At 42.3% G+C, this 15,774-nt stretch overlaps 1 pseudogene across 4 annotated transcripts; it reads right to left on the minus strand.

Annotated features, from left to right (window-relative positions):
* Positions 1–4,911: 4,911 nt before the first annotated feature.
* Positions 4,912–15,514, minus strand: LOC125391154 (SIN3-HDAC complex-associated factor pseudogene; annotated as a pseudogene). 4 transcript variants are annotated; one of them, XR_015735166.1, is made up of 3 exons: positions 15,420–15,509; positions 6,374–6,457; positions 4,912–6,057 (listed from the first exon to the last, which is right to left on the minus strand). The product of XR_015735166.1 is annotated as an SIN3-HDAC complex-associated factor pseudogene, transcript variant X3 (transcript). The 4 variants fall into 4 exon arrangements; XR_015735165.1 differs by lacking the exon at positions 6,374–6,457 and having other exon boundaries at positions 15,420–15,514; XR_015735164.1 differs by lacking the exons at positions 4,912–6,057; positions 6,374–6,457 and adding an exon at positions 9,395–13,607 and having other exon boundaries at positions 15,420–15,503.
* Between the last annotated feature and the right edge of the window lie 260 nt (positions 15,515–15,774).

The following is a 15,774-nucleotide window of genomic DNA, read 5'->3' on the forward strand; positions in this document are numbered from 1 at the left end:
TCTTTCTGTAATTATATTGAAGCTAATAAAAGGACCAAATTAGCCTTTCTGAGGACAAAAAACAGAACAAATTTGTATTATATTGCCATATATTAATGGACAAGTCATTAGTTTTTTTTAGTATATAAGATTCAATTTATCCAAATAACTTAAGCTTAACAAAGTTAGCAAAGACAATGAGGCTAAAAAGTCTAAACATTAAAAATATAAAAAATTTTATAAGCACATATGTCCCATAAGCTACTCTATTTTATTGTAGCTGACACTTCCAGTGACTATTACCTGGCATCTTGTCATTGGTGTTTCTAAAACTGTTAAGGTTCATCCTTGCAACTCTTATTTCTGTGGGACTGTAGTCTCAGTTGTTCTCTGTGATCCCTTTTAGTCTTTTATCTAGGTGACTCTTGAATTACAAGGCTTAAACGACAGAGTAAGGTACATTTTTGTGTATAAAAGCATTGAGGTATAGCTTTTCAATGAAGAACAGCATAAAAGAGTTTTAACATTATCTATATAAAAAGACATCCATGTTCCTGCTAACCCAAATCTACTGACCAGAGCTCAGAGAACAAATACAAAATTTTTAATTACCATAGGCTAACTTTTCAACAAAACAAGCATACATAATTTTCTCAAGAAATAGACATGACCCTTTAACAAGACAAACAAGACTTTTTAAAACCAGAATTAACCTAGTATGTTAAACATTTATCTTATTTTTATGATTTTTTAATTTAGTATTTACAGATCTGAGAAACTATGAGAAACCATAGCAAACATAGTTCACATCCTCTGTCCTTTTACAACCTCTCATATGCCTTTTATGACTTTTCATAGACAAACGTTTTTCTTTCCTTGTCCTGCCTTTTTTTACTTTTCAGACAACATAAAAACCTTTATCTAAAACTTTCTTGTTTCTCCTCTCATTTTCCAGACAATATGTGAATTTCCATCAAAGTCTTTTTTGCGATTTTGTCCAGCAGAACATAGCATAGATGTAATATTTAAAACAAAAGCAGAACTACATATATATATATAATATATATATTGTATATTATATATATATATATATCTTAATCAAAGGTGATAAGTGTTGTAACCCACTGAATATATGACTAAAACACACACTTTTTTTTCTTGTGGAAGCAAAAGCATAATTTTCCCCAAACATAATGCATCTTTGACATTGACATTAAAATCAGTGCTTTCTAAAGTACACATGTTGGTATAATTTAAAATTTCTTAAAAGATTGTAAGCTGCCAATCCCCCAGGCACAGGCATGCCTCCCCTGCCAGGACTGTTTTAATCTGCATGCCTCACCTCTGTCCTCTGCTCTCTGCTGGGTGCATGCCAACTTTGCCACCCATTTTATCCCAGGTACCTCTGCTCCCTGACCTTGGAGCCATGTGGACACCATTGTAAAGCCCTGCATGAGTTGCCATCCCCAGAGTAATGGAAGAGCTCCCAGCTAGCTGGAAAAAATTAAACCTTGCTTTCGCGTTCTGGACGTGACTGGATTCCAGTGGCGGTCTCTCTGGGGATTTCAGCTCGGGCACAACAATTGGAAGAAGGCATGATCCCAGGAAAAAGGAAGACCAAAAGAATCCAGAGATGACCAAAAGGTACTTAATCTAGAAAGCCCAGGTAACTGAAGAGGATGGAGTTAGAAGTTGCTCCTCAAGTCCTAGGTAACCTTGCAAGTGGAGGGATAGCCTGTTGATGTTTTACCAAGAGGGCACCCACCATACGGTCTTAATAACTCTATTGGTGTCTCTATATGACAAATGTGAATTTAGGGAACACAGGGATGACCTTATATCCATGGATTATAAAATGAAGTATAGACTTGGGATGATAATATTCTTAAATATTCTTAAGTGCACCTTTCCCCTCCTGGGAAGAAACTTAATTGGCCAAGATGAAAGACCAAATTCATTACACTGGGAAGGATTGATGATCTCCCATTAGACCAAAGTCTATACGAAATGCCTGGATCTAGAAGAATACAGGCTTCCACAAACACTTACTTCAGAAGTGTCTCCTCTAATGACTGAATTCCAACTTTCTATTCAAAAAGTATTGTCAGACACTCATCCCCCAGGGCTACCAACCCAGCAGCCCCTATTCATAGTTGCCTTGAAAAGAAATGCCCAATTGTTCAAGTTAAGACAATATTCCATGACCAGAGAAGCCAAGTTGATCTTCACAAAATATATTAATCTTATCCTAGAGCATGGAACTCTAATACTTTGTCAGTCTCCATAGAAACCCCCACTTCTGCCTGTCAAGAAGCCAGGGACCAATGATTATCAGTTAGTGAAAAACCTTAGAGAGTTTAACAAATGAGTTGAAGATATCCATTCCACAGTTCCTAGCTCTTATAATCTCTTAAATTCCCTCTCCCCAGAGATCCAAATGTATTCAGTTCTAAACCTTAATGGTGTGGAAAGTCCTTCTCTTTATGTGTTTCATTTATTGGTTAATGAATAAAGAAACTGCTTTGCCCTGTGATAGAGTAGAATAGAGCTAGGCAGGGAAAACTAAGCTGAATGGTGGGAGAAGGAAGGCAGAGTCAGGAGATGCCATGTGGCCACCAGAGGGGAAAGATGCAAGCTGCCAGCTAGAACCTTGTTGGTAGGCCATGAGCCTTATGGTAAAATATAAAATAATAAAAATGGGTTCACCAAAGATATAAGTACTAGCTGGTAATACACTTAAGTGGCAGGCCAAGCAGTGATTTCATTAAAATACTAATGTTAATGAACTAAAACATTCATTGTTTCTGCATGGTTATTTTTGCTGCAGCCAGCACAACCTGGATAGCCAAGACTGGCGGGGGGTGCCGGGATTGAGACACAGAGGCTTCTTTTCAGGTGGAGGAACAGCAACCGTTATTTTGCCCGCAACCTTTTATAACTCTACTCCTTCTGTAGAGACCCACCGACCAGAAAGAACACAAACATCCTTGTCAATTACAGACCACAAAAAGTTCCGCTGTCAGTCAGGGGGTGTGAGGACAGCTGGATCACAACAACTCCCCCCATTTTATTTTATAATACCTTTCCTGTCATGGGGAATAGCCCTCTAATACTCCCTGTCTTAGGTAGCATCCTGCCCCCAAAGTATTGCCCGTCAATGGCTACCCAGACACATAGCCCTAAACCAAATATCCCCAGGACTGACAGTGCCAAGGAGCCAGACCAGCGCTGCAATGATTTAGCATGTGCTAACTGGGTGGTAAAATTAACAAAAGCAGTATTCCAACCCCCTCTCATATGATGGTTGAGTTCCATAACAGTAGCAGAAGCATGCAATACAGTGCCATGAAAAACATGATTAATTGTTGAAAAGTCCAAAGATAGTCCACTTGCTCCTGAACCAGAGCTACTTGTTGGTTCAAGGTCAATATTGAATTTTGAATGTGCAAAGCATTGCTGACTCTTTTCAGCAAGCTGGTTGACAGTCTCAGCTGTCTGCACAGTCTGTGAGAGAGCAAGTCCGGCAGCAGTAGCTGTGGTGGCAAAGCTCTGCTCCAGTTGCCTTCTGGCCCCAGTTGCACTCACTTTGGATCCAAACTGCTGCATAGAGTGGAGCAGAACTCAGGGAAGCAGGCTCACTGCTCCTGCTCTGGAATCATTGAAGGGGCCTCACTTTAACAATCTTTTAGGGAGTTTGGGCATCGTCAACCTGCCTGGCTACTTCCTACTGAGTGGAGGTACTGCATTCTTAGGAGCATTTTACATCAACATTTCAGGGGGTCATGGTGATTCAAACCACATAAATTTGCAATAATCCACAGGTTCTTATGCTCTCTGGAGACAAAAGCAGAACATCTTTTCCAAAGCATCAAATCCTTAGGCCTTTATTTTAAAGTCAAAATACCTTTTTTAGGAGTTCCCAGATCAAATGTCTTTCTCCAGTCCAGAACACAAAAGACAACACAATCAAAACAATAACATATATCTCTACACATTCTATCTTTTGAGGCCCTTAATTCACCTTCCTGTCTCCGTTTTATTACTTCCCTACTTGTCAATCTTCCAGAGCGCATCCCTCAGAGCATCTCTAGGAATGAAGACACACATACTCCTTTTAATCTGAATTGGCTTGTTCCCAGTCTGGAACATTTAAACCCCCTCCTGTACAAAATCTTTGGCTGTCTTCCTTGTTACTTCTGTACCTTGTTTGCTTTAAGAGTTTCAGTTACTTTTTGAGGCCTTTCAATTCATCCTCCTGCCTCTTTATACTTGCTTATCTTTTGGAGGATGCCCCTCAGAGTTATCTCTGGGGATGAAAAATAAAAACACTTTACCTTCCCCAATGTACTCCTTGATTAAGCCGGTGGCTGGAGCAACCCCGTTCATGTATCCCCACTTTCCAGATCTCCGTGGGACCTCCACTTGCTGCAGCCAGCACAACCTGGAGAGCCAAGACTGGCGGGGGCTGCTGGGATTGAGACACAGAGGTTTCTTTTCAGGTGGAGGAACAACAACCTTTATTTTGCCCAGCAACCTTTTATACCTCTACTCTTTCTTTGGAGACCCACCAACCAGAAAGAACACAAATATCCTTGTCAATTACAGACCAAAAGGAAGTTCTGCTGTCAGTCAAGGGGAGTGAGGGCAGCTGGATCACAACAATTTTGAGTCTGGCCAGCCAGGAACAAACAAATGGCCTACTACTATTCCTTAAAGATATCTTCAGTCTAACTCTGGAGTCTAAGAACCGTTCCCTCTTTGCCTGCAAATGGCACAACTTAGGCCAGGGATTCAGTAGACAGCTCACCTGGACCTACCCATCACAGGGAATCAAAAATTTGCCTACCATCTTTTATAAGTTCTACTGTCGCGCCAGCACGGCAACTGTCATTCTTCTGAGCGAGGGACATCGGGATTAACACACAACACAACTTCAGGTTCTGCAGATAAGCCTTTATTCCACTTTCTCACACAGTATATATAGCCTTCAGCAGGGGAGGCCAAGACAGCAAAAGCAGGAAGCTCATTACCATAACTCAATGGCTTAGGGGTAAACATCCTTAGAAACTTTGCTAAAAACAATAGGTTGTTCCTGGTTTTGTTCCTGTTTCCAACCAACTGCAAGAGTGCAAAACAGATCAAGAGGGGGTGCGAAGGCCTGTCCTCTAGGGACCCAACAATTCCCCCCTTTTTCATTTTAAAAGCATGAGAGCCCCTGTCTTAGGACTTCCCCAGATAGAGACTCTTACCCGTCTATGGGAGGCCTTAATCCCTGTCTTAGGTGAGCTCACTATACCTGGAGAGTTGCCCATGGTAGGGATTCCTCATGACTTCTGCAATATCTGCAGCCAGACTTGGGGCACTTCTTGATTACTAGAAGACAGTCCAATCAACACTTGGACAGTGTGCTCTTCGTGGGATTGCCACATAAAATGGAAGAGAATCCAAAAACAGATAACCCCAATAGCAATATGAGTACAAATGAACATTCCAGACAATCGCTGGACCCAGCCCCCAAGCTGGGCCATGGCATTCTACTGACTGGATCCAGACACAGCAGGGACCCATGTGCTGTTAATACTAACAATATGATAAGCTGTCTGCAGGGTGAAATTCAAAAATAAATTCCAAGGGCCATCCAAACATGCATTCAACTGTTCAGCCACATGAGAAGCATTTATAACATTAGCAGGTGTAATGTACAAGACACTTGTTGCAGGAGTCAAAGGGAATCTACCTGTTCTTACAAAAGCACAGTGTGTTGATTTAAATTTAAAAGTCCAAGTCCAATATGAGAGTCCAGAGCACTCTGTGTCTGCAGGGACTTGCTAACCCTTCTAGACAGTTGATTCACAGTCTCTATAGTCACAGTTGTTTGTGAAATGGCAACTCCAGCAACCGTAGCCACAGTGGCAGTGACAGCAATAGCAGCAACAATTGCAGCTGTTCACCCGCTGTCGATAAAGGATGATCTCCTGATGTTCTTGAGACACCAGCACCGGCAGAGGAATCACAGCAGGCACTCGAACGATCAAAGCTCCATCAGAACCATCCCAACAATTACTCAGCTTGCATATCCTGGAAGAACAATTAAGAATATTGCCCCCCGCCAAAGTGCCACTCCACAATACAAAGAAAAATGGGGGAGGAATCAAGCAGAGAATCAAATAGTCATATTGCGTCCAGCAGTATAACAAATCAGACTCTTGAGTGATACATTCTTCCCACATAACTGTCAGATGGAGATTAAAATCTCTATCGGCATCCCAACACCTAAGAGCAGGTTTGGGACCATAGGTATTATGCAATACTAACTGACATTTAAAAGTGATGGGGGGTTTCTCAGCAGACTCCCCATCACTCATAATTCTGTTGTTGTTATCAGAGTCATCACCTGAAGCAGAAGGAGCATTGTGGTCTTCATCCTGGGTCACTGGCCTTATGCACTGCTCTGGCACCCAAATTGGTTTATCAACTCCTGGAGGAAAAACACATACAGCCCCCCTAATCTTTGCCAACAAGGGGGTTGGTTCCATCCATCTTCCTGTTTGCAAATCTTTGCAACGAACTCATCCTAGACTCTGAGCCCTAACCTGTGTATGACGCTTCATAGGCGAGAGCCCTTCAGCATCCACAGTCAAAAAATTTAAAATAAAGAGAATAGTGGATAATTGAGTAGCTGGGAAGAATATGAACTCTCCCTTTTTAATTTTTTGAAAATATTGCTTGAGGGTCTGATTGGCTCTTTCTACAATTGCTTGACCCATTGGGTTATATAGAATGCCTATTTTATGGGAAATTTCTCCCAAGAGCATATTATACAATGGTCTTAAGCCACCTATTTTGATTGCTAGGGAAGGACATATCCACTGTACGTCTCCCAGTAACTGCTGCCAATCATGTAAGGTTTTAAGATGAGAGGTGTCAATAGTTATTTTTTTTTGTTTAATTCCATCCATGGCCAATTGGTGCCCAAGGTAGGAATATGGGGCTTGCATGTGGACCTTCTCAGGAGCTATGATCAGCCCCGCCTTCTCTAAATCCTGTTGCATTTGAGTATAGAACTTTTGACAGCTGATCCCCTGCGGCGTTGTTTGGCAGAGCTTTCCAAGCTTTGGTAGACACAGTTGCCATCTGGAGATATACGGCAGGATTGAGCACAATTTGATTGGCCAAGTCAGCATAAACTCCTGCTCCAGTTAACATGTCTAGATTGCACTGTGCCTGTCGCGCTTGCGCATTTAACCTAGCCATTTGTAAACAATTCTCTTGATATTCTTCCCTCCACATTAAGTAATCTCCTCCCGATAGTACCGCATGGCATAGCTGCTGCCAATCACTAGGTGTAAGATTCAATGCCGCAAAAGACTCTACCATGGTAAGAGTAAACAGGGCCTGAGAGCTGTATACCGCCATGGCCTCTTTCAATTGCTTGATCTCCTTAAAGCTCAAGGCCACATGTTGTCTCAGCATCTGTCCTGGATTGTTAGGATCAGGTACCTCTATAACCGGGGCAACTGTGTGCCGGGGCCGAAAACAGACACCTCCTCTTCTTCCAGAGCCCTCTTCAGCCTCCCTGTCATCTGTCAGTCCGCAACGGGATTCCCTTTTTCCCCAATCGGCATTAAAAGCAGGTGGGGCTGACTGTACACATAAGGAATCCTTTGCCTTATAGCACTTCAGCCTTTTCTGAAGTACCTTAATTTCCTGCATTAGCTGTGCTTCCTCATCAGTTAAACTATTCTCTGCACTAGAACTAAGGCTGTCTTTCCCATTTTCTGACTCAGAGGTTATTGCTATCTCACTTTGCCCCCGAAAGTAGGTAGACTTTGGCACTAGCCTTAGTCCTGCGCCAGATTCCAAAGTTCCCCCTGGTACCTCTGACATTTCCTTTTGGTCCCTATGCGACTCTGCCGATCCTATGGACCGGCGAGTTTCCACCTCCTGTATTTCTTCAAGTATCTCTTTAGCAGCTACGATCTCCTGTCTCACTTTCACTTTATCAGTAAGTAGGGTATCGCGAACCAGGCACCATAACGAAAAGGTAGATATAGGGATGCTATTGGCACCCTCCTTTTGCAGGCGTTTCTGCAAATCTGTTTTTACCTGTTTCCAATCAGAGATGTTCAAACCTCCACCTGTCAAAAACCATGGGCTTGCTGTGGCTATATTCTTAAGAAAATCCTCTATAGTTCTCTCTTTGGCCGTGGTTCCTTGTTTCTCTAATAATTTAGATATCTCTCTTACTGCTTGTGGATCCCATTTTAACCCAATCCATCCTTACCGGTCTAGGATGACCCCGTCCACTACCCCTTCTTTCTCAGATATCGGGGGAACCTCCACTGGTCATGCCAGCATGGCAATTGTCGTTCTTCTGAGCGAGGGACGTCGGGATTAACACACAACATAACTTCAGGTTCTGCAGATAAGCCTTTATTCCACTTTTTCGCACAGTATATATAGCCCTCAGCAGGGGAGGCCAAGACAGCAAAAGCAGAAAGCTCATCACCATAACTCAATGGCTTAGGGGTAAACATCCTTAGAAACTTTACTAAAAACAACAGGTTGTTCCTGGTTTTGTTCCTGTTTCCAACCAACTGCAAGAGTGCAAAACAGATCAAGATGGGGTGTGAAGGCCTGTCTTCTAGGGACCCAACATTCTACATCATGACTTGAGAAATTATTGGACCTCATACCCTGAGCTAAGCATCCTTCTATATGTCAATGATCTCATGTTTATTTCCAGGAACCAAGATTCCTTCTTATAGGAAACCAGAGACTCGTTGCAGACTTTATGTCAACTGGATTATAAGGCATCAGCTAATAAAGTCCAGATATGCATCCCAGAAGTCATATTCTATAGGAAGGTAAGAGATTACTGTCACTTGCTTGAAAACAGACTATCTTAGCTATTCCAGGCCTGAAAACCCAGAGACAGGTTCAGGAATTTCTAGGCTCAGTCAGATTCTGATGGCTCTGGATACTGGGATTTGCTGAAATAACCAAACTCTTATATGAGGCTACCCATAGAACAGAGGAGTCCTTCTTCTATATTGATATTCAAGAAGGGAATTTCAAAACCATAAAGGAAGTTCTGCTAAAGGTCCCCATATTAGTTCTGCCAAACATACACAAGACCTTACAACTATCCATAGATTAAAAAACTGCAATAGCTAAGAGAGACCTGACTCAATGTCTTAGACCTTGGAAGCAACCAGTGTCCCATTAATCCAAGTGGCTGGACCCTGTAGTCTCTAGGTAGCATAGCTGGCTCTGTATCATTTCTGCTATGACTCTTTTGGCCAAGGATGCTTATACATTGACCCTGAGGCAACTCCTACCCATAGCCAAAAACACTCATTATGTTGTGCCCAGATCATGACACCCAGAGAGAGACCACCAGAGAGGCCCAGACTGTAATAAGCAAGGTTTAATCAGCATAATACAAACATGTTTGGAACTCATCTCCATCCCCATTACAACAAGGTAGAGAGGAGTTGTATCTCCTCTGTGGGGTAAGCTTTTAAAGGCATAACTACAAAGAGAATCTTTGAAGATGCTTTGGCATGGGTACAAGGACTTTTGCTCCCTCATATTTTGCTAAGTAAGCTTTTTTTCTTGTTTTTAGAGATGCCACTGTTCTTGAGTTAGGCCATCTTTATCAGCCTGTACCAGGTGGCTGTCTGGGCTGAGTTAAGTGACCTCGTGCTCAGAATATCCTGGGTGGGAGAGGGGAAGGCCACTATCTTCCTGGGAAAACATTCTGCTAAGAAATTTCTTCTTGTCCCTTTGAGAATAAGGGGTGAGGGTCCCACAATTAGAGGGTACTCAAAATACGTATGACTAAGAATGACCAAAGACCAATTAACACATTACCAGGCTGTGATTCTCAACCCCCATTGCATTAGGCTCCTTCCAAGCACCTCACTCACCCCAGTGATCTTACTGCCAAATCTGAACTCAGATATCATCAATTACTGCTCAGAAATACTACAACGAGTACATGGAATTTGACTGAACTTGACTGTCAATCCCTGGCCCAATCCAGATCTCACTCACCTTCACTGATGGTATCAGCTTTACTGGGAAGGAACCAGGTATACAGGGATGGCAAGAGTGAGATCACCAGAAACTATCTGGGCTACTTTCCTGCCTCCTGTTACCACAGCACAAAGGGCTGAGTTGATTGCACTAACTAAGCTTTACAATTGGAAAAACATAAAACTATCAATGTTTATATGGACAGCTGTTATGCTTTGCAATGACACATGGCCACAGAACCTTCTACATAGAAAGAGGGTTACTAACCACTGAAAAAAAACGTTTAAAAAGTAAACAAAAATTCCTGTCTGTCCTCTGGCTTCCATGACTGGCCATTAAACTAGTGCCCAGGAAAACATAAAAAGGAAACTCTTTTGAAGCTCTGGGCAATAAGAGAATAGATCACGTAAACAAGGAGGTCTGCCTTAAATGACACCAATTCATTGATATTAATACCAGACCCTGTGTTGTCTGAAATACTGAATTATTTTGCTCAGTATGATATAGTCATTGCCTCTTTATCAAATAACCGGGTTAAAAACAGATGGAAGTATACTTCAGATGACTCATTTTACCAGATGAACTGGACAGCTCCCTAATCTACCAAATCTGCAGGGGAACAGATCTAGACCAAAGAAATTTTTTTAAAAAGTCCTGAGACACTCAAAATTCAAAAATTTCTTTTTTTTATTTTCTAGTAAGACTAAATTTATTCAATACCCTACAGTAAAAGTTTTGATTATAAGTATCCAACAGTATAAAAAGTACAAAACAGATCTGCAGATTTCTAATATATTAATACAAAGTGCATGACTACATACAGTACATCCTACGGCAGAGAGTGGAGGGGAGAAGACTGTGGTTGAGGTCTAGTAATAAATAAATAAATACAGAAGTAGAGATGATCCATCAAAGTATATTCTACCACCAATACTGCAGCCAAAATGTACAAAAGAAACATCCCGCGTCAAAGCACCGCGGGAGAATGGTAACGGCTGGACTCTGTACTACACCAAGGGCCGTGGAGAACCAACCCACTCACTGGGCAGTCTGTGCATGCGGTGGCTTGTACTAGGTAGGTTTTTCCAAAAAGGAAGAGACACACAAAATGTAAAACTATAAAACTATAGGATGCCACAAACTGTGGCCCTCCCCGTTGTGAAACACCAACAGACTTTTAAAAATCCAGTTTTTAAAATAACCATGAGCGACAGAATACTAAGGCAGCCACACATCCCTCCCTCTAGAAGAGGTCTGAAATGGCACTATTTTTCTTGAACTCTGAAAAGAGGCAATCGGACAACTTTCAGTCTGGCTCAACTGAGAAGCCCTACTGAGATCTCCACACAAGGAGCTCCATTCAGCTATCTTGATGTTCAGAAGCCCAACTCCAAGAAGCCGACCCAATCCAACTAAACAACTTAGCCTCAACACACAACTCTTTTCTTCTAATCAAACTTTAAATAGAGAGAGAAAAAAACAATAAGACAAAACCCAAAACCCTAATAAAGTTATGACAAGGCAAAGAGCTACTCTATAGATAAAAAAAAAAAACCTCCACAAAAGGTCAACTGAGATAATTCAGAGCTAGAACTGAATCGTATGGATTTCAGTGAATCCCAGACAGTTGTGTAACACCAATGTCAATTGTTTACACACTGTAAGCCCTCTAAGAAATGTGCCCCAAGCAGCATTAACTGTGCCCCACGCATCCCCAGGACTTACACATTCTGTTTAAGTAGTTTATAACCACGTGTTCTCTACCGCATGGTGATGCTTTGGTACTATCCCTATAGGACCTTGCTCATCCTACAGGCTGGCCTTCCCCAGAAGGAGCTCTGGTTCTGTTTTCTAAGATTCACATAAAGTCTTTTTATCAAATATGACGAGGGGAGGCGACTCGGTGCTGCCTGTGTGTTCAGAGATTGCTTCCTCCTTCAAGCTATTTGCAGAAAGCTCAGTCTGTCCTGCGTAATCATCAGTAGTACAGGTCTGAATCATCAGAGCCTTGGCAACACCTTAGCATTTAAAAATTCTTAACTACCTCTAGGGGGCAGGTCGTGCTACTGAGTTATGACAAATCATCATGAGGGAAAACAAGTGTAGTCAGCCATTTAAAAATGCCCCAACCACTGCCTCTCCACAGAAAAACTAAACTACATATGGTTTATTTATCACACACAAATCCCATCTCTGTCCCCTGAAATTCCCCTACTTCCATTCATTAGAGCGGATTAAAAAAAAAGACTTTAAAGAGCACTTTACAGCAGCATTCAGCTTTCCTATGAAATACCCAGCATCTTAAATATTATGTACACTTCTTTCTTGTAGTAAGCTAAAAGAAACTGGCTTCAAAGTTTGTTGGATGGGAGGATGGGTAACCCATGAAACTATTCTAGAAAAATGTCTTTTGGCAGAATAGCAGGTATCCAAGTTAAAAATAGGAGGGTCAATTTGTTGCTTTGTGGTCTTTTCAAAGTTTAAAATCGCTCTTTGTTCCCTTCTACATGAACCTCAGTCACCACTCCTGAGTGGAGATGGGCAGAGGCGCCGACCCCTGCTCCTCGGGCTTCTCAGCAGCTGCCTTCTTACTGCTGCAGCAAGGCTTGAAGAGATGCGTGTCTATGAGGACCTCCCCAAAGCGGCCCTTGTAGATGATCCCACAGCAGATCTTCTGTCTTTTCCAGTAGGTAAGATCTAAGAAGGAAAACACTGGAGTCCTATTAGAGCTGGACACCATCTCTGTATCTGAGCTGTCGTCTGACTGGTTACTGTAGCAGGGAGACTGGGCAGGGGAGGCACTTGAGGTGGTGCTGTGAGCATCCGAATTGTGGCGTTTAAACTCCTTCTGCAGTTTACTGATCTGGTTGCTTTTCATCCTGTTTCCAGACAGAGTTTTCACTTTCTTTGGTTTCAACGTTGTCTTCAGACTGGGTCCTGCCCTTGCATCTACCACGTGATTCCAGTTTTTTTTTTGATCCCGCCGGCAACTTCTTCCATCTTTTCACGAGCAGCACACAGGCATTGCAGATGTCTCCTGAGCGAGTCTCATGCAACCCAAAACAGCTCTGGAAGTCCTTCTTGTAGCGTTTACTGTCCGTGAACCGAGAACTGGAGGACTTGGCTCTGCAGATACAGCAGCCCTCTATACTTCGGTACATCTTTGGCTTGTGAAAACCAAGCATCTTCTCTTCTGGGCAGTAGCATCCACGTGCAGCAGCGTCCCCACGGTGCGGATTGCACAAGGCCAACCCCCTGCTAGCACTCCCTCCGCCTGCGCCGAGTCCAGAAAGATTGTCTCCTGCAGTTCTCCAGTTGCTACCGCGGACGGAGGTGTAGATTCCGCTTTCCCTCCAAAATTCAAAAATTTCGATATGAACTAATTAGTGGTGGACTGTTTTACTCAATGCCTTCCCTGCCAGGGTACTAACACACAGAGGAAAGAAGACTCTCAAAATAAGAGAGAGGAACTTACCCTGGAGTCCACTGGGAGACAGACTTCACTGAGGTAAAACTTGACATATATGGATATAGATATCTCCTAGTCTTTGTAGACACATTTTTATGTTGGATAGAACTCTTCCCCACTAAAAAGGAGGTGGCATCCACAGTAGTTAAGAAGATCATCAATGAACTCATTCCAAGATATGAATGTACTTCTATATTTAGGTCAGACAATGGAGCAGCCTTTCTCTTCAAGGTAACACAACATGTAGTTAAGATATTGGGGACCAATTTGAAATTACATTGTGCACGTTATCCCCAAGTTCCCGACAAGTAGGAAGGTCTAATTAGACACTAAAGGACACTGTAACTAGATTAACCCTGGAAACTGGAGATAACTGTAGGACCCTCCTAACTTTCAGCTTGTTCCAGATATGGACCATTCCCCATTACTATGGGTTAATTTCCTATGAAATCATGTTCAGCAGATTCTCTCCCTTGGTCCCCAGACTCCCCTCAGAAGTCATGGCTAAAATGTCTGAATACAAGTTTCTTAAATCCATCCAGGTTCTCCAGATTGTCCATGACAATTACTTCCCTTTGCTGAGTCACATCTATGAGCTTCCACAAACCTCATTGCTAAAAGCCAGATGACCTTGTTTGTGTCCAGACACACCATAAGAAGTCCCTTGAACCATGCTGGAAGGGACCACACATGTTGATCCTGACTACTCCATCTACCATTAGCCTGCTCCTGATGGCAGGCAGTAGGTGAAAGGCCTTCACAAACCTTGAGGACCTGCTAAAGAAAAGACTAAAAGCACTCAAGCTATCATGACTTTTCTAATTTGCATATGCCTTGTCCCCTTTGTCTCTGGGCACTTCCCAATAACACCCTCCTGTTACATTTGTTTGAAGACTTACAGACTTCTGGGCAAAATGACTAATATCTGAGGTATTTCAGTCAGATTTTAAAGTGGCCATCCAATGTCAGACCTAATATTCAGTAAGATACCTCAGAGAGCTGCCATAGAGGAGTTGCCAAACTCAGTTCTCATCCTGCAAATGTATGTAAATCTCTGGACCTTATCAAATGCTTTTCAGAAGAAACTCATGTGAAATATTACTAAGTTGGCCTGACTGTCTCTCCCCTAACCTCTTCCAGTCAAAACAAATTGTGGTGTCCATTCTGGGGTTGTGAATCATGGGCTCTCTTTTGGAATGTTGTTAAGGACTTCTTTCTAAACAATATCAGTAATTACTGCACAAGACCTATATACTGTAATATATATCTTACTCAAAATTAAGAAATGGGATGCTGTGTACCCACAACCTTATAATTCCTGGGACTCAGAAAGATCCTGGGGATTTAAGATATAGGAAACCATTAGTGATCGTGGAATGACATTTACCAAATCATGATGAAAAGTTAAACCCCCATCTCCACATAGGACCTCCACAGGAACTTACCCAACCTCTATCTGACCCCCACCCAAATACCCACATCTCAGCACAGCTTGTACCTAGGAGGATTCGTTACCCTGGGAGATGTTCGAGGGGAAGCCTCTGCTTCCACTCATATAACTGCCCCTTAGTCATACTGCCTATTTTTCTATACACAAAAAGGTGTATGTTTCTTAAGGGTCTGCAAATACTCTTAACTTAAATAACTCCCATCAGCTAGTCAGCTCCTGAGGGTCATGGTATACCTGTACCACAGGATTATTTCCCTATGTATCAACCAGCCTTTTCACCATGGAAAACTGTTACAAAGAGTGGAGATCCTTGTTTATCCCTGCCACTTGCCTAGTTTAGCCCCAGAAATAACCACACAGAAATTGTACTCATTAAAACACTGCTTGGCCCATTAGCTCTAGTTTCTTATTTGCTAATTTTTACATCTTAATTTGACCCATTTTTATTAATCTGTATATCGCCACATGACTGTGGCTTACCGGCAAGATTCTAACCAGTGTCCGCCTCAGGCAGAAGATCCATGGCATCTCTTACTCTGCCCTTCTTCCCAGCATTCAGTTCTGTCTTCTCTGCCTACCTAAGTTCTGCCCTATCAGGCCCAAAGCAGTTTCTTTATTCATTAACCAATGAAAACAACTCATGATCAGAAGTACCTCCTACACCAGGAAACCAATCTGAACTCTGTCTTCATATAGATTGTTTCACAAATACATTACTATGAGGGCCCATCTGACTGGGAACATTTGCACTCTTTCCTAGAGAGACTACATAAGAGAGCAACACAAATCCTTGTTTCAGTAGTGGTGGTAGTAAGTATTGTAGGTTCTGCTGCCT

This window comes from Myodes glareolus, chromosome 16 (assembly GCF_982192425.1).
Source record: "Myodes glareolus chromosome 16, mMyoGla1.1, whole genome shotgun sequence".
In the NCBI taxonomy this organism is placed as follows: domain Eukaryota; kingdom Metazoa; phylum Chordata; class Mammalia; order Rodentia; family Cricetidae; genus Myodes; species Myodes glareolus.